Source organism: Haemaphysalis longicornis, unplaced genomic scaffold (genome assembly GCF_048455015.1).
Source record: "Haemaphysalis longicornis isolate Haplotype H1 unplaced genomic scaffold, Haemaphysalis longicornis Haplotype H1 scaffold_5, whole genome shotgun sequence".
NCBI lineage: Eukaryota > Metazoa > Arthropoda > Arachnida > Ixodida > Ixodidae > Haemaphysalis > Haemaphysalis longicornis.
In genome coordinates this window covers 131,756,344-131,774,377 of record NW_027526385.1, presented here as the reverse complement: position 1 = coordinate 131,774,377, position 18,034 = coordinate 131,756,344, and the positions used below count along the sequence as shown (strand labels likewise).

Here is an 18,034-nt window from a genome sequence, read left to right as displayed (position 1 = left end):
TAAGTGGCGCCCGGTTTCGATTCCACGTCTCTGGCAACAACGGGAGGTACGTGGCGCTCTTCCCACTGCGCTACAAACCGAGACGGGAGCATGTGCTACGAACGCGGCTTATGTCCTTCATTCATTCAAACTACGTCAAGAAGCTACTGATACAACGAAGGCATGCGAAGCTGAACGTCAACGGAAACGACGAACTGAAAAGTAATGGCAACTTTAGTCGACCCCATTGCTGCTTCGCATACTACTCAGGTACCCCTACGGGAAGATGGTGTAATTTTTTATTTATATGTGCAACAGCACCTGTTGTTGTTGTTGTTGTTTGTGCCCGGTAAGGGTAGCGCCTGTGGCTATTCTGCTACTGCTTTTTGTCTTCTAGGTGAGCGCAGCATACTCACGGAGGGTATTGGCCAGGGCGTGAGGACAGCTACGTTATGAAGTCGAACTTGACGTGAGGATGCAAAAAAATCCCGAGCCATCTCTACTCACGTGAAGCCTTGGGAGGGGCGGACCATGCTTTGTATAAGTGTATTCTTGGCGCCTTGGCGTTTTTGCCAACGGAGATGAAACCATTGTGGGGGTAAAGGTATACAGCTTCGCTGTAAAATTCTCTTGCCTTTGAAGCGCGAGGCGTAAACGAGTGTCCCGGTGTTTTTTTAGTACGCGTTACGTTCTAGCGAGAGGCGTAAATAGTATCTCGTTGTTTTAGTACTGTGACTACATGAAACGATGACGAACGACGACGAACGATGACAGGAGACGCCAACAGCACGAGCCCCTAAGGGGCTTCGCCCCTAAAGGGGACAGATACAAAGATAGACAGGTACAATTTGCAGGGGCGACATGAAACATAGAGAGCACGTAATAACAGAAGTGTCTTTTGGGGGCCGAGATAAAATTGTAAAGTAAGGAGATAATTCTTGTTTTCGTTACGTGCACAAGGATGCTAGCGACTAGTGAAAAAAGAACGGTAGTTTGAGGCGGAAATACTGAGGTGTTCCTAAGGAGCTGTAAGACAGAGCAGTTTAGTGCTAAACGCCTAAACGTAAGCCGGGAGAGCGCAGCATGTTAGCTCTCCGCAGAGCCTTCTGTACATACCTCGTATGCGAAATGTACACGGCAGGCTCTAGCTCAAGCAATTTGCCCGACGTCATGATGGGACGTACTTAATGTGACACCCTATCCCCTTCTGAGCGCCCGTGGTAGAAACATTTAAATTCTTTTACTTCTCTCCCCCTTGGGGCACCTTCACCAGCATAACAGCCTAATCGCGAAGCTCAACGCGCGTCCCGATAACTGTGGTGGCTAAACCAAGGTAATCTAAACATAAGCTAAAAACTAAACTAAACTTGAAAAAGTAACAGAAGGAAAAAATTACGCCCATCTTCCCGCGAGGGAACCCTGATGTGATGCGACGCATCAGGGAGGAGTGTTTGGACTGACGCTGGTATTGATTGCGTCAGTCGACTCCCTGAAGGGACTGTCGCTTCCATCCCGTCTTCATCGGAAGAATCGATTCGAGCACGCAGTCGTCAAGCAAAGTGACACGAAGTCGAACGAGAGCGAGCGCTGACTGAACCGCCGCAGCGCGCTACCCGCTTTATATTCACAGCGCCTGAAGGTGAGGAGACAGCGGAGGAGAGTCACGCATGCGCGCACTTGCGCGACGGGAGCGGAGCGAAGCGAGCGAATCGCGCGCACGCAGCTGTTGTTTATAATAATGAGACGGAGTGAGAGTGTTGCGCGCAGCTGTCGGAGAGAAGAGCGGAGGAGAGTCGCGCATGCGCAGGTGGCGTGCGGACGCCGCCGACGCCGACGCAGGAGGGACATGCCTCAGAGCAAGAGATGCGTCGCATCTAATAAGCTATCAATTTATATTTAATTGAAAAACACGGAATAAAATTTCGAGAACCCTTTCGCTACCGCGAAGATGGTACACCAGCGAAGCTGTGTTGGTGGATAACGTTATTGAGCTATGTGTGGATGCTTACGGTATTGATCGAATAGAGATACACACACGTACCTTTCTTAGAAGTAATTCTAGATTATTACCCATATAACCCGTTTTTAGATAGCTTCGAAAAAACAAGAGTTGCAGCCGTTTTTTCTAGCCGTGCGCCCTCTGCAGACGGGGTTTCTATAACATTCGCACTTCTACTGTAAACTAAATAAAACAAGCAACTGAAACGCGGCGTAATGACACAGCCGTCCTAGCGGCCAATTGCACTATACTTTTTTTCAGTATACCAACATGAACTGGAGAGCTACGGAGAATTTTACGTTCGCTCTGCATCGGGCCGGTGTTATTATTTGTCGACGCAACCCAATGGGCGCACGAAAGTTTGGACGGAACCTTGCGCAAACGAGTCTCTCTGATTAAAAACCAAGCGGCGCTAACCCCCCCCCCCCCCCCCCTTCATCTCTAGCTCTTCTATAGTGACAATTCACTTCGAAAAAGCATTCAAGCTCTTGTTTTCTTCCCACAACTTGCTTCGCCACGAGGAGCTGGCAGGAGTCCAGAACCGGCAGACCAAACGAACCTGCCCTCAAGTATAGAAACCACCGGACCACGCAGAATAGGCCTCTGCCCTCCCATGAGCCATTCAAGGCCGAGAGAACGGTCATCACAGGAGGCAGCGACGGCCGGGACCGACAGCTGCACATCCGGTTTCACGCTCAGCCAGAGACCTGTTGCGCATCATCGTGGTTGAGTAAGTTCAGAGATCGCGGAAATATCTTAGCCAGATTTATACAGAAACGATCCCATCAAGAATGATGTTGACAGACTTCCCACCGATATATTAATGCCGTGTGAACTGCCCCTACTTATAGAACCCGTGGGTACGTCGGGTAAATGAAACATGCGCCGTTCTAGCAAGCATAAATTTCGACTGATTGCTACTCACAAACGAATCGTAGTTCGGAGTACAAATTTGTCTTTCATGCAGCGGGGAGTGCAGAACAAAACTGACCAAAAACTGTGGTTGATGCCTCTTTCATAGGAATCGGTAAAACACGAAAGTGAAATGTGCCTTCACAGGAGCATATATTGTGCATCCATATGAACTTGCACACCGCTCTTTGTATTACGTCGGTATGGCACCGTTAGACGCATCAACGTTAGACGCTGGATTGCACAAGCCGGAACATTGCGCAAATCCGACTGAAATCACAGCCCCTTGAAAACCGCGCTAACGAAACTGAACCGAAACCAAAAGCGGTAGGTGACGGAAGGTGCCTCAATTCACCCGCGTCCGGCGTACCATAGAGTTTTTTAGTAAGTATACTAGAGAGGAAACTGCGCCTCGTAAGCCATGTCGTCGTCGGGGTTCATGGGAACACCCCTTGGGCTTGGCATGAAAATTGGATTCTTAAGCGGTTTTCGGGATTTGCTTTCTTCTCTATGCATTAGCACGTTTACGGGCTACAAGGAAGCCGAAATCCTCCCTGTTCTGTGATAGCCGTGTTCGGTGAAACAGCAGGCAGTGCATTATCGCACCTGACGTTGTTCCTGCGGCAGTCGAAGGACACATGACTGAGCGAGTAATATGCCGCCGCAAAATTTGTAGCCGACGAAAAGAAGGAACAAAACGTACTTCGACGAATACAAGATGCGACCACAGGGATACGACAGATACGGGCGCTTGTATGCGTCCTATCTTATCATCGTGAACGACTGTTTAACGCCACGTTTTATTTTTTCTTGTTAAACTAGTTGGCGGTCGGTGCCCCGGTTCACCATGAAGGCAACGTTGTAATAGGCACGCCCAAGAAACTTTCCAAACTCTTCAAGCAACCTATTATTTGCAATAATGGTAAAATTAATAAAATCAGAGTATCTAATTAGTTTCCACCCCAAATATTAACCTTGGCCTGCGGAATAGGAGGCACAACCGTTCCGGCAAAAATACGCTTTACTTCTTTTTTCCGTAGTTTGAAAGAGCCTGTTTTTATTTCCCACTTAAATAATTGCACACTATAATTCGCGTTTTTTCAGCACTTTGTTTAAATTTGCGGTCCCTAAAACGTTTCAATCCAAGCCAATGATGAAATGAAGGCGAGTGCGATGTATAATGGCGGCCCATGACGACACAGACGGCCTTGATGTGAGCTGCATAGACGCTAGCGCCAGATTCTTCTCTAGTGTATATTGTAAGAAACTCTATTCCGCGTACAGAAAGACGCTGGCATCAAGGCGCCAACTGTCGGCGCTCATTAGTGTCATGATGAACTACTTCGCTCCATTTCTCCTAGACGGCAGCTTCCCCTAAACGGCATCTGAATGAAGAAAATAGTGGGAAAAGTATAAGGCGCGTTCGTAGATCTACTTGCGCTTGAATTCGTAGTGCAGTGGAAAGAACGCTGTGAACCTCCCGTTGCGGCGAGAGAGTTCGTGGCTCGAATCCGGACGCAGCCGCGTCAATGGAACATTTTCTGCCGACGTCATTTCCGTGACGGGTATGACGCCGGTCGGTTCTTGGTGCACCCGGGCATGAAACAGTTTCGTGTTAAAAAGGAATTTATCCGCCATACACCCAGCCCTATATCCGCTTTGTTCAAGATGGCTGCGCCCGTAGGCAATTCTGAAATCGCTGATACAAGAACAAATTGCTGAGCTGGTTGTCCGCGCTTGCCTGTAACATGACCACTTACGCAAGGACTCTTAACGCCACCGAACATAGGCTAGCTTTTATTTGATATACGTCACGCTGCCTTTGTATGAGCGTTATTTGGAGGCATTTGTGCCACTAAAGCTCTATCAGCCTATAAGTCAAACTAAACTCAAAAGAAACGGATAAAGTCAAACTAAACTCTATCCGTTTCTTTTCCATATTACAAATATAAACCTCTCACGAAACGAAGTTCGCGTTTCTTTGTGTAATTTTTGTGCTGTAAGGCACGGGTTCTCGATAACTTGACTTCTTAAGACGGCAATACAACATGAAACTCCTCTGTACAGCAGCTATCTTCCCTACCAGATTAAATGAAGTTTTTAACCGGTAAATTTCTATCAAAGAAAATAGACAACGGTTTCATGATGTCAGTACTTTCCTTTTAACACGTACAAGAGGTGTTCGTAGCGGTGTATTGCCATTACAGCGCTGAGACAATCTTTTTTTTTCGTTACAACTTCGCTGCCAGCTTATTCATGTGAAGCATAACAGCGTAAAACGGACGAGGGACGCAGAAGAGTGCACAAAATGGATGCTGACTCGCATTAACCATTGTATTGCAAAGGAGCACAAATATATAGCCCACTCGTACAATCTAATGTGGTAAAAACAAACTTTGAAGCATCAGATGAAACCCAAATTAAGGCATCATAACCGCTTACATGGCCAGGTAAAATCTAAAACTGTCTTTTCCTCCTCGGACGGAGTCAGAGAATTAAGGTTGGCTTGCACACTTGTCCGGATTCTTGTTGAAATGATAAGCTTCCACAACTTCTCGTGTCAGCTGGCTCTTACGAGTAAACAAAACGTCAAATTCATCAAAGCGTGGCGCACAACCACATTATCGCTCGGCAGTGCGCTGATAGGTGGGAGGATTTCCCCTTCGTTAAATTATTCGGGTGTTCCCTCAGGCACGTGTTCACACATCTGCCCGATTGCCCAATGTATTTCTTTCTTCATCCCTGAATTTTGCGACCATTAAGACAAAACAAACCACAGCAGAAGTGGGTAGATTTACCGTCGACTCCCGCTACTACGAAGTGCAAGTTGAAAGCAAAACTCTTGAAATTAACCCAACTTTCACGTAACAAACCGCACACAAGATCACCATCGTTATTAGTCCGCAACACGCACACGTTCTTCATTTCGTTTAGCATCTCGACTATCGTAGTCAAGTCCAGTGTACCACACTGGTTTCCATGATAGTTGAGATTTATCACTAAATTTCAAGCCTGAAGCGAGACCCACACAAAGTGTTCACACGTCCCTGTGCGTATACCAAAGGAGGTGGAGAGCCTCAAAAGAGAGAAATGCGTACGGTGGCACAAGTTTCAAATGCCGTGCAGCTTTAGCAACTGTGCTCTGCCCTGAGTTGCAATGCGGCCTACATCCGTACAGAACAAAGCGCTGTTTTGGAGCTTGAAAATTTTGAATTTTACCTCCATGCTTCGTATTCAAAATAACTTCCAACTAACCGACATAATGAGTGTTAGCTTCAAATTGTGGAGCAGTTTATTCTATTGGATTGCAGGCAAAATTGTCGGGACCACCTTATCATTTTAATTGGCTGAAAATTTTACTTAAGAGACCTCGAAATACAAATAGTCGACTGTTTGTTCGTCTTTTTGGAGAGAAAAAATACTTTTCTAAAAGATATTGTGACAAGGACAAGCTCCAGAACGACGTGGTGTTATTGCTCCCGTTAAACTGTCACCCTTGGCAGCGACCCAAATAGAATCCGGTCGCTCGCCGAACGAATTAAAGTTGTGCAATGATGCCGGCCTTGGCAACTCGCCGGGGTTCTTGTTACCTCCTTCGCGAGAACGGACCCGTCGGGGGTGTAGCTCAGATGGTAGAGCGCTCGCTTAGCATGCGAGAGGTACTGGGATCGATACCCAGCACCTCCAGAACGATTTTTTGCTTTTCGTGAAGCGGGCAAATTTATACGCCGGCTCATCCGTTTACCATTTCCTGCGTGTGCAATCTTTCCTTTTGTTCTTTCGTTGTGCCCGTGATAATGCGGAATGCCGTAACATGCCCTAGTCATGGTGCAGCGGTTACAAGGAGGAATAATAGGTTTTCTCCTAAATTGAGTGCAGATGGAAGACCTCCTTAGTTACTGCAGCCACGCACTTTCCCTGCTCGGGAGTCCCGCTGGATCAATCCTGCAGGCCCAAGCTAATTAGCACGCATTCCCATTGCCAGATGTAGGTGAGGCAAGTGGACAGAAGAATTCCAGGGGGCAGTGGCTGGGGTGCGGCACTAAGAGAAGTTGTGGGTGAAACCGCTATGTGCAGATGTGGAGCGGGATCGCGCCGTTGCTGTACGTGTTGCTTTGGTACCTCGTAGACTGGGATTCTTTGTTGGTGGTTGTAGGGTGATGAGACCGGGGTATTACTGGCGGGTGTGTCGGTAGTGCGATAAGATCATATGGCTGTTATAATGAGTGTAGTGGGTCTGTCGCGGTGGTCACGCCGTCAGGTGTTAAGTTCAGGCACCTCACGTATTTAAGTAACCCTGCCCCCCGGCAACTAGATGTCCTTAGTTGGGTATAGCGTGTTTACCTATGTTGTGTTTGTTTTCACGCCGGCCGAGCAGCCTTGGGCCCCTAGGGGCATGAGGAGAAACCGCGGAAGCTTTTTTTTGTTCGCCGGGGGCCGGAAGAGCGGGCCCGGAGAGAGGTTATACAAATGCGTCTCTCACCCAAAAATAGTTAAAAGCGATGTAAGCTTTTAAATGAGGATTTCCTTTCGGTCGTTTAGAAAACCGGTGGAGAGGGACCGTTGATATTTTGACGACCACGATTACCGCCATGAGAAAGCCCGAAGCGGACGGGAGCTGAAAGACTGTCAAGGGATCAAACATAGTAGAGGCCACCAGGCGTTCTGTCTACGACAGTTGCACTACTCAATGTTACTGGGCAAGGCTTCCATTCGTCACACGTCTGACCCTGGCAACTCGGCAGCTGGGATGCGTCAATGGCTAGGCGACCAGGCTTTGATGGGCACTCCGCGTGTTTACAAAGGAAATGAATTTTGGAGGCGTGGGATACAATTATAGGTGCGCGCGGTATGTACAATATACACTACACCTTTTTAAACCCTTTTTGGCCACAAAGGGTTTAGCATAAGTGGAAAAAGAATGGTGGGAGGCCATTACACCCTTTTTCTTGAAACTGAACACGCTTTTCCTACCTCTACATTCTTTTTGTGTGGGAAAAGGGTGTTGATCAACATCAACACGAAAGGGTGTGAAAAAGGTGTTCAGTTATTCATTGAATAGGGCCACGCATACATGTATAATTTCACTGTAAGGAACAAGACATCCACTCATAGCCTTCTCTAATCGTAAGAAATGTTCAAAAGCAAAAACAATTGTTCGTCTCTAATGAACGCTCGTTTGCATATACGCTGTGCCTCATGCCCAAAGCCTAGCTTGGGCGCGTGAAACTTCAGTTTGAACCCTAAAAAAAGACTATAGTGTGGCGAAAAGGGTGTTGCCCGAGAGCAACACGCTTCGCTTTCTGTAGGGTGTTGAAACCGTGTGATATAGGTGTTGCGTTACAATAAAAGTACAGTGGAGCTGGAGGTCGACTCAGTTTCTTGCGGTGTTGCTAAGTTTTGCTACATTCGCTAGGCTTTGCGATGTTCTTCCTAAGCTAGGATAACCGCTGAGGAGTGAGGGTAAGTTTAACCGGATTTTACAAAGCTGTTCCACTGTGTCCCCCACACTGACAGCGGATCCAATGGGGATGCAAGCTAGGTCAACCTATGCTATTTCTCCAGCCTTGCACTACTAGTGCAAACTGAGCCAGATTTTTTTGCGTTTTAGGATATCAAAAAGACTAGTACCTTTGAAATGGAATACTAGTAAGAGGTGCGCATACGCTTGCGCCTTCTGTGATCACTCTCGAACAGGCCCCAAAGCCGGCTTCACTGTTATAATAGCTTATCTTCGGTGGTGCACCCTTACAGGGGGCGCAGGTCTTTTTCTGTATTTTTCTGCAAACGCCGCCGAGCCTAGTTTAAGCTTTAACAGCTTCATTTGCAACAAATTATGCCAATTTATATTGTGTTAATCATCGTGAGGTACAAAACATACCCCCCATGTAAAAAATGTTCTGTCCACTCGTTTACACGGGTATAAAATACCTCGAGAGTTTGACGTCTCTTACACCTTTTTTCTCGGTAGGCGGTCTTTTTTTACACCCTTTTCCTTACACCCTTTTTCTTAGTTTCCAACACCCTAATTTGCAGCTTCCCACCCTTTTCGGAAACAGGGTGTTGAAATAATGATGACCCTTCATATTTGGTGTTTAGGGGATGCGGAATAGGTGTTTGGTATTTATTTAAATTTTATGACTTACTGAACATAAAAACTCTCTTAAGAATAAAAGGTTTTTGCAAATCCGCATGCTGATTTTTGCATGCATATATTAAAATACAGATTTCGAAAATTAGCGTCAGAATATCTGGTTTTTGCGCCAAGCCCACCGACTCTACCGGAGGGCTTTCCTCTGCTGGATATAAAAGCAAGAAAAGCCAGTGTATTTCTGAGTAATTATGCACTCGCTGTACCCATGCTTCTCGTTGGTTTTCTTGTTCGATTCATATGAGGGTCAAGTGTGTCTTCTGCGTGTTGAATGTGTCTTTATATCATGCTGTTCTCGGCTCATCCACCCCGTCACGTGAAGCTTCACTGCCCACACCCTTATTTTAGTGTGTTGAACAACCTTACACCGTTTTTTTTTTGTTTACACGAACACCCTTTTTTATCCCTACACCCATTTTTAGCCGGAACACCTTTTAAAGGTGTTCGCCATGGGACAAGATTCTTAACCCCTTTTCGGCCAAAAACGGTGTAAGAAAGCATAGTGTGTACAGCCTGCTACACGTGCATAAAATGTTTTCAATCTACACAGACTGACAGGATGTCAAGTTCAGAGGTAAAAAATAACAGCGAAATTTCCATGTCTATGATCATATTTCTCCTGTTTGTGTTTGTAATTTGCTTATTGCCAGCAGCAATATCATGGGCGCCGGCAAGGGGTGCACAAACGCCACTTGCTCCTATACAGACATCTTGCCGACGCCCATGCGCAGCGTGTAGAAGCTGGTGAATTGCAAGGGAATCGTTACAGGCTTCAGTGTCTTGAAGGATTACTGAGACAAAACGTCCTTTTTATTGTTTTTAACGATGCCTAAATGCCCACCAATCCTGAGACGGTGCTTTAAATACTTAGGCGCGTGATAATTAATTAAATAGAACTACCTGAAAATCGCCACTTTCGGTTTCCATTGCTTCGAGCCTGGAGGGCGTGTACAACAGACCACGCCACGACCACACCGTTTTGTAATACCGTCAGTACACTGTAGGGCCCGACTTTGGAGTTGTTTTGACCGCCTCGCCGCCGAGCCAGAGCAGCCGATGGTGGTTAGGCCTATCATCGCGGTGGATATTTGAAGATCGCTTTCACTAAAATGCGGATGACGACTTCTATTACGTACATAGGCTTTATTACCACCGCCTTTCCCGCATGTGGGACATATCATTTACGGCAAGAATGCCATTCTGCCGAACAGTTACATGTGTAGCTCCGGCTACATTCATCAAATTGTGAACGCTGCCAGCGCCTCGGATTCTGCCAAACGATTAGATGTTCTGCCAAACATCGGATCCACTCGGCTTAGTCCGCGACGTCACCTCTATTCCTTGTCACGGTATGACGTCACGCTGGTGCTTATTTGCTTCGCGCCCCTCCACATGCTGTTCCCTCGGCGCAATAAACGAGATAAAGTGAAAATAGGTTCCACGTGTCACAGACTGTTCATACTTCAGCCGTGGTATCCTGCTGAGTAATGGAAGCGAACTCGTAATAATATTAACCCCGAAAATCTAAGAAGACGTTGTAACCATTGAGCACACTTGCAGCCACACGCAGTAGTGTTAATTTTAGTGGTGACGCATGTTGCACGTACACTTGCAAAAAACGGGGAGAAGGCGAAAGTCGGAGTACGCATGACAGCTAGGCACAGCGAAACTCGCACTTTCATTGCAGAGGGGACAACCGAGGTTTCCGAAATGTGATCTCATTACTCACATCTATCTTTTACTATAGACACATGGGTAAACAATGTCCGTAAAAAGTAAACGAGCTACTTGTTGAACTAATGGCTGAGAAAGTAAGGTAGTGGTAGTGGCGTCTTGTTTAATGAGGGTGAATCACGTCCTGGATAGATTTGACCCACTTCTTTAGTTTAGGAATTGCCTTGTGGGATTGGGGGCAGAGTGGATGTCGGCTCTCAGTAGTTCAATTGCTTGTTTTTACTCATTTTATTCAGCACAAACAATAACTATGACAATTCTCCTGGAAGCTTTCATTTTTAGTTTTTTTTCTCCGAGCAACCACTCACTACATTTACAAACTTCTAAATACGCATTAGCACTAACTTTCTTTTAAAGGCACATGCCCCCGTTACTGTCTTCAACTTTTTCATATATGCGGGACGAAGTGACTTTATTTCGTTAAGGGGCTAAATTGGCTGTATTTATGCTATGCACGAGATTACAGGCCAAAATAGTGGTTAGAGAACAGGCTGGTTGGTTGGGTGGTTGCGCTGACCCGGTGTGATCAGCTCTTTGTCGTCTTCAGCCTCGGCGCCCTTGCGTGCCAATTTAGAGTTGCACTGCAACTATTTATTAATTAGTCTGAAACAACTTAGAGACCCCAGGGGGCATTTAGTGACGGCTCACACAATCAAATGCGTCAAAAAGAGTGACCTGCTTTCTGAAGCATGGTACTTAAGATATATCGAAAAACAGAATCTCCCGCGGTATCAGAAACTTTTATGCAGGAAAATAAAAGAATGGAAGAAAACTTTTTCGGTTGCACATTTCAGGGAGAAAAGGCAGAAAGGAAAGGAATAAGGCAAAGTCAATGAACGAAGGAGTACAGTACGCCAGGGGGCAAACACGAGGAAAGGCATAATCATCAGATAATTGTAAATTTGCCATCGGTGTCGAAACGAGGGTAGAAAATGTTTTCTAAATGCGGACTTTAATTGGCCGAATGCGCACGCACCCGTTCAAAAATTGCGCAGTGGCAAGCAATTAAACAAAAACAGGAAGTCGTGGAGGTGCTGGGTATCGATCCCAGTACCTCTCGCATGCTAAGCGAGCGCTCCACCATCTGAGCTACACCCCCGACACGGAGAGGCGACAACGGTGTCGGCAAGACGGCACTTTGGCAAGTCCCCTGGGCATCATTGCACAACCTTTGTGAGGAGCGCAACCGGATTCAGTCTGAGCCGGAGACAAGGACGACAGTAAAAGCGGAGGGATAAAAACACGTACGCCTGCTGCCTGTCCTGGTCGGGGGTGTAGCTCAGATGGTAGAGCGCTCGCTTAGCATGCGAGAGGTACTGGGATCGATACCCAGCACCTCCACGACGCCCTTTTTGGCATTGTGTCATGCCCCGCCCCTCAAAGCCCACAAAACAAGGACAACTGTGCAATTTCACGTCTGCGACGCTTTCTTTTGATTCGTGGTACACAAACGGTGACTACAGAAATAGAAAAAAAAACAATTTTTTGCTTGTTTTCTGTATAGAAACCCGTAGTAATCGATTACCTTGGTGTGCTGGAACTTCGGTCGCTGTAAAAGTATCCCTTGAGGCAAACCCGCCATTCGTATGCGACTAAAAAAGCTGTTCAAGCAAATGATCCAAACCAAAAGCAAGTTTCAATGCTGTAATAGCCACATACTTGAGGTTCTTGGAAATGTGCGTTTAAGAATGTTTTGACAATATTCAGCTGTTGATGACCTGCAGCTGCTCATTCCTTGCGTTTCATCGGCTAGTGGGCTTTATCGGCCTATTCCGTCTACTCGGGGGAGACTACGTGTTATAGAGGCACTTTTCACACGGCCTTCTCATCTTGCGTATTTATATTACTGGCCGTCTCCTACTACCTGGGAGGGTAGATGTACTCTCAGTTCTTTAGCGGTTTAAAAGATGGTCGTGCTTCTTGGGCTACTTAAACGCAAGAATTTTGGTCTATGTGTCTGTCCGTCTGTCTCACAATTCACCCGCCTGGCGAAAAGTTATCAGAATTCTTGAACGAGACATTTATATAGTCAAAGCACTTCTCATCTACTGAATCTGGTGGCAATGTTCATACTTGTCAACATTTTTGACCAAAAAGAACAAAGTAGGCATATTTCCGGCAAGGAAACCAAAAATAAGTGATATTTGCATCGTTCTTTTAAAACATAAGGCTGCTTGTTTTTAGCCAGAGTTACTCAATACAGACTATATCCAGTAACTCTGGTTTTTAGCTATAGCAAATGGAAAAATACGCCTTGAAAAAAGTGTTTTGACCTTGAAATACAAAAAGTGGTAGCGGCGCCCCCTTGTACAATTATTTCAAGTTCAAAAGTAACAAAAGGTTTCCAACACAGTTACCTTATTTAGATTTTTGCATCTACGTTGTAAAAGAAACGGCTGATATAGCAACTGCATGCAGTTGCTACATCAACCATTTCTTTTGCTATCGTTGGCGATATCAACCGTTCCTATATCAAACTTGACAGAACCATGGTTCTGACAAGGTTATCAATGTAAGTTGGGGTGCTGTTAAAGCGAGGACATACTTTACAGGTGTGGTTTGTGTACTTTCTGTACCACAATACCTGTTGTTCTTAAAGAAAGTAAAAATGCTGCACACTTCGGTGTCAGTAGTATGTTCCAATTAAGAACATAATGTTGTTATTTCTCGTACAATGTTTACATATAATCAAAACTCACTCCAGTATTTACAGTAACGTTCAAAGGTGTACTGATGTCGTCCCAACATCTGCGGCCTGGGTCTGCCCAACCTAGACCAGTGCCAAGCCCTACGGTTGGGCGACAGCAAAAAAACCGCAAATAGGTTTCTTGCATTATATGGTCATCACTGCACTTGCGCCATAAAAATGAAATACTATATTGAAATATAAAAATGAAATACTACAAGTAGCCTCCCTTGCAAGGAAGCAAACAAAAAACGTCGTGGAGGTGCTGGGTATCTATCCCAGTACCTCTCGCATGCTAAGCGAGCGCTCTACCATCTGAGCTACACCCCCTTTTTTTTCTTTCTTTATTGCCAGTCTTCGACAGTGCAACACAATATAAAGGTACTACAGAAAACACACAATCTACAAAAAGGCCGCCATGCCATGGTGGACTGGCGTTGTCATTTAAAATTCCCTAAGCATGGCGAGGGGTGCACCCTTGGCAACCACTCAGGAACAGAAAACTTCGCTCTCAGAATTTCAATGAACTTGGAAACAGTTTCGCGGAAATATTGTCGCGTCGGCCGCGCGTCGACATCACAGTTGAGCCATGCCATGCCATGCACGACCGCCAAATACTGTGCAGGCCCAACAACATGACTAGATCGTACGGCACCCCATCCTCTCTCTCGATACATAAAAACCGTATTCCATGGGGGTTCAGTGGAAAGTCCTTTCGCAGTGTCCTTTGGAGGACATCCCATAGAAACAGTGCTGCCCAACAATGGAGAAAGACATGCTCCACCGTTTCCGGTTGTTTGCAAATGGAGCAGTCAGTTCCCCAGGGCATAGAAATCCCCTTACCCTCCATCCATGTTGCAACTGAAAGCGTACCCGTGTGTAGTTTAAAGAAAAAAGACTTCGCTCCTGGTGATACTTCCATTCGCTTAACCCTTTTTAGAACATCTTGTCCTGGGCCTGCACAGTATAAAACTCTATACATTGGTACAGGTATGACCACATCGCATACATCCTTATATAATTTTTTCCGCGTGACATTAGCCAAATAGTGCATCGAAAATCGAGCAAACAAAAAACGGGATGACGCAACAATATCTTTAAAGTATCCATAGATGCCCCCTGTCATACTACTCGTAGAAACTACGGAGGGACCACAACGCTGTCGACAACAAGGCACTTTGCCAAATCACTTGGGCATCATTGCGCAACCTTTGTGAGGCGCGCAACCGGATTCATTCCGAGTCCAAGACAAGGACGACAGTAAAACGGGTGCGATAAAACCACGTACGTCTGCTGCTTCTCTCTGTCGGGGGTGTAGCTCAGATGGTAGAGCGCTCGCTTAGCATGCGAGAGGTACTGGGATCGATACCCAGCACCTCCAAGACGTCTCTTGTTTTGTCTATTTTGGTCTCCTTTGTGTTTTCACTTCTGCGATTCCTTTTTTACTTGCCAGAAGCAAGGCAACTTCTGTCAGAGACGTACGAAGGGGTCCGCACGGGGAGACCCTATTCTTACCCCGCCCCCCATCCCAGATCCCCCTCCAACGCCATGCACACCCCCTTCCCTCCCTTGCCAACTCTCTCTGCACACACTCCTAAAGCGGCTAGTCTGTATACTCATGGATCTAGCTGCAGCCGGAGATAATGCAAGTAGCGTTTCTATTTTCCTTTTGCTTCATTCTTTCCTCGAGTGACGACCGCCATGATGCATGCGTATCCTCAGAACGGTTGTTATAGTTTTGATAAGGTAGAAAATAAAAATACCCGAAACAGTGTCTATTATAAAACCTTGCAACAACCATGAAACCCGGGAGCAATTTGAATATCACCATATGCCTCGTCTGGTTTTTCCCTAAATGTCATCCCTTTTCATGAAAAATTGCCCACGGGAAACAAGGCTCTCCATGGAGTTGAGAAACTGAGCGATCTACTGAGTAAGTAATCCTCAAATGAGGGTGCACGGGCACCAGGGGTTCCCAAGGGCGTTTCAGGAGTCCGCCAAGCTCTCCCCCGAAGCACTGCTCTCTCTCCCTCCCTCCACGCCTTTCTCTTTTTTGTCAAACCTTGCTGGAATGGCTGCATGACCGGTACTTTCTTTTGTTTGTTTGTTTCTGTTTTATCCGGGGAGAACAAGTTTTAACGTTGGCTTTTTGCACGACACGCCCGCTATGCGGAAAAGCCAGACACGCAATTGGCAGGGTGTGGGTGTTCGGTAACTTTTACCTTCAAGAGCAAATTGGTTGACCGTATTGCACGCATCAACATAAAAGTCATTCACAAAAGGTGAGCATTCAGTAACTATGCCGACGACTCTACGCGTGCAGATTACAATTATGAGGCGAATCGACAAAAACCATCGTTACTCGACGAAAACTCTACAAAATCTCGACATCGACAAATCTCGACAAAACCATCTCGACAAAGAAATCTCGACAAAACCATCGTTACTCGACAAAATTGACAAAAACCAACAAAAACCCCATTACTTCTGCAAGCCCCAAACGGGCCCCGGCACACTGGTGGTATAGAGTCACTGTACGAAGGCACTGAGCTGAGGCAAGAGCCAAACATGATAGGAAAGCAATAAATAATAAATTTATTCGTTATACATAAAATATTTGTGAATTCAAATCGTTTTATACAACAAAAAACGGTCGCGTTTTTCCTTCTCCTTCCTTCCGTTGCAAATGTCCTTCCGTTGCAAATGTCGACAAAAGACGACAGCCTTTCGTAGACATTTGCCAAGTACATGACTCCCTTCGCTTTCCTGCTCACCTCTCATGCTGTTCCTCTCCCGTCGCGCTCCTTCCATGATAAACACGCTGGAGGTTTGATCTAGTCGATTTAAATTTACCGCGTTCCACTGCTCAAGGCCGGCTTCCTTTATGCCAGCGCTGCCGCAGAACGGAGACGCGTGGGAATCGAGGCGCCCTACTTCAAAGTTTTTTCTGAAAACTTTGAATCACCAATAAAGGAACGTCTGAATTTCTTGGAGTTAATTTGCACCACACAGTGCCAGGAGCAGAATAAATTGATTCCGGCTAGCGCCCCCGAATGACCTTTGACATCTGTGTATAACCGCTACAACCTAGTCTACATAATTAACCCAAAAAGTCCCTCTCGAAGCGAAGGACGCAACAAGTCTGTATTTACATAAGTGCACATTGTCAGTCTATTTTTATATCCCTTGCAAAGTGCAGCGAAACGTCATGCGGCTAGTGTGTTTCGCTAACTAGGCAAGAGGTCTTTACTTACGGTTGTACCTGCGCTACGCGGCCGTTTTAGAGGCCTTCCGAAGGCCTTCGAGCAAACTGTATATGGAGTGCCGCGTGCAAGCGCTCAACTGTCAACTGAAGCTTGCCGTGTCGGACTGGCATTAGAAGTACACTAGCCATTGAATTAGTGTAACATAGAATGCCAGTTCGTTTTAGGGAGCCCATTATCTATAACCAAAGTTATTCGTTCCAGTACAAAGGGGCCCGGTGTTATTGTCCTCAGTATGGGACCCTAATAAACGCTTTTCGTATGTTTCTTTCGTGACATGACCACGACCAAGTATAGTTGGTCGTGGACATGACATGGCAGCATGGTTAAGAAGGTATTACCGGTACATGACGTAAAAACAGCTCAAGATGAACGAGGAAAATGGAATAAAATACGGCGCCACATCGGCAACCTGTAGACAGGTACAGTCGTCGACCATTTATTCGGATGCCGAAATTTCGAACACGCTTGTTTATTCGGACACCTTCGCGGCACGGCAACTTGTCCCGTTGAAGTACATGTATATCCACGACCAATATTTCGGACGCCGCACAGCACGCCGTTGGATTTTTTGGATCCCAGCTTCGGCGGCTTCGGTGCTCTTATGGTATTGTCACGGTACCTGTATCGCCACCTAGTAGTAGCGCGGCACAACAGAAATGAGTTGTCGGACAGCCCGAACTCTAAAAATCAAAGAGGCCCGTACGTGTTTCCGAATATCGGCCGTGGTCACGGTCAGACGTTTTCTGTGCTTTGTGCCTGTTGCTTGACGTGTTAAGACTGACATTCTGAAAGGGCTCCGACACCTCCCGTGCACCACGGCCACCTGCGCCATCAGGACTGCACTGTCAGGAGCTATCCGGAGTTACAAAAAAACGATGCAACCATGAGACACTCACGGTGGAGAAAAAAGCCGCCATTATCCGTCAAGTTGACGGCAGCCGACCGCAACACGAAGTTGCTCGCGAATTTTTGGTTTCAAGGCAAACCGTCCTGGATTACTTGAAGAACAGGGATAATATCCTGAAGGCAGTGGAAAACGTGCTTGCGGTAAAGTCGAAGAATCTCCGACACGGCAGCCACCCAAAGCTGAAAGACACTAAACATCTGACTGGCTACCCGCAACTTTGGCTAAAAAGGTGCCGGTTTCGGGAGATATGCCTAGGGAAAAGACAGAGACGCTCGCCCAGCGCATGGATATTACGTACTACAAATTCAGCGATGTCTAGCTACGCAACGTCAAGCAAAGATATGACCTGGCCTTCAAAAGCATACCTGGCGAGAGCGGTGCTCTCGACGTAACCGTTGCG

The 18,034-nt window shown here is 46.4% G+C and overlaps 6 non-coding genes across 6 annotated transcripts; 3 read left to right on the top strand and 3 right to left on the bottom strand.

Annotated features, from left to right (window-relative positions):
* Window positions 1-2,563: 2,563 nt before the first annotated feature.
* On the bottom strand, window positions 2,564-2,777 carry LOC144140120 (small nucleolar RNA U3). The gene has a single exon (XR_013316332.1). It is a non-coding gene; the product is annotated as a small nucleolar RNA U3 (small nucleolar RNA).
* A 3,727-nt stretch (window positions 2,778-6,504) lies between these two features.
* Window positions 6,505-6,577, top strand: Trnaa-agc (transfer RNA alanine (anticodon AGC)). Its single transcript has one exon. It is a non-coding gene; the product is annotated as a tRNA-Ala (tRNA).
* A 5,224-nt stretch (window positions 6,578-11,801) lies between these two features.
* Window positions 11,802-11,874, bottom strand: Trnaa-agc (transfer RNA alanine (anticodon AGC)). Its single transcript has one exon. It is a non-coding gene; the product is annotated as a tRNA-Ala (tRNA).
* Window positions 11,875-12,043: 169 nt separating this feature from the next.
* Window positions 12,044-12,116, top strand: Trnaa-agc (transfer RNA alanine (anticodon AGC)). Its single transcript has one exon. It is a non-coding gene; the product is annotated as a tRNA-Ala (tRNA).
* A 1,602-nt stretch (window positions 12,117-13,718) lies between these two features.
* Trnaa-agc (transfer RNA alanine (anticodon AGC)) lies at window positions 13,719-13,791 on the bottom strand. The gene has a single exon. It is a non-coding gene; the product is annotated as a tRNA-Ala (tRNA).
* A 978-nt stretch (window positions 13,792-14,769) lies between these two features.
* Window positions 14,770-14,842, top strand: Trnaa-agc (transfer RNA alanine (anticodon AGC)). Its single transcript has one exon. It is a non-coding gene; the product is annotated as a tRNA-Ala (tRNA).
* Window positions 14,843-18,034: the final 3,192 nt, after the last annotated feature.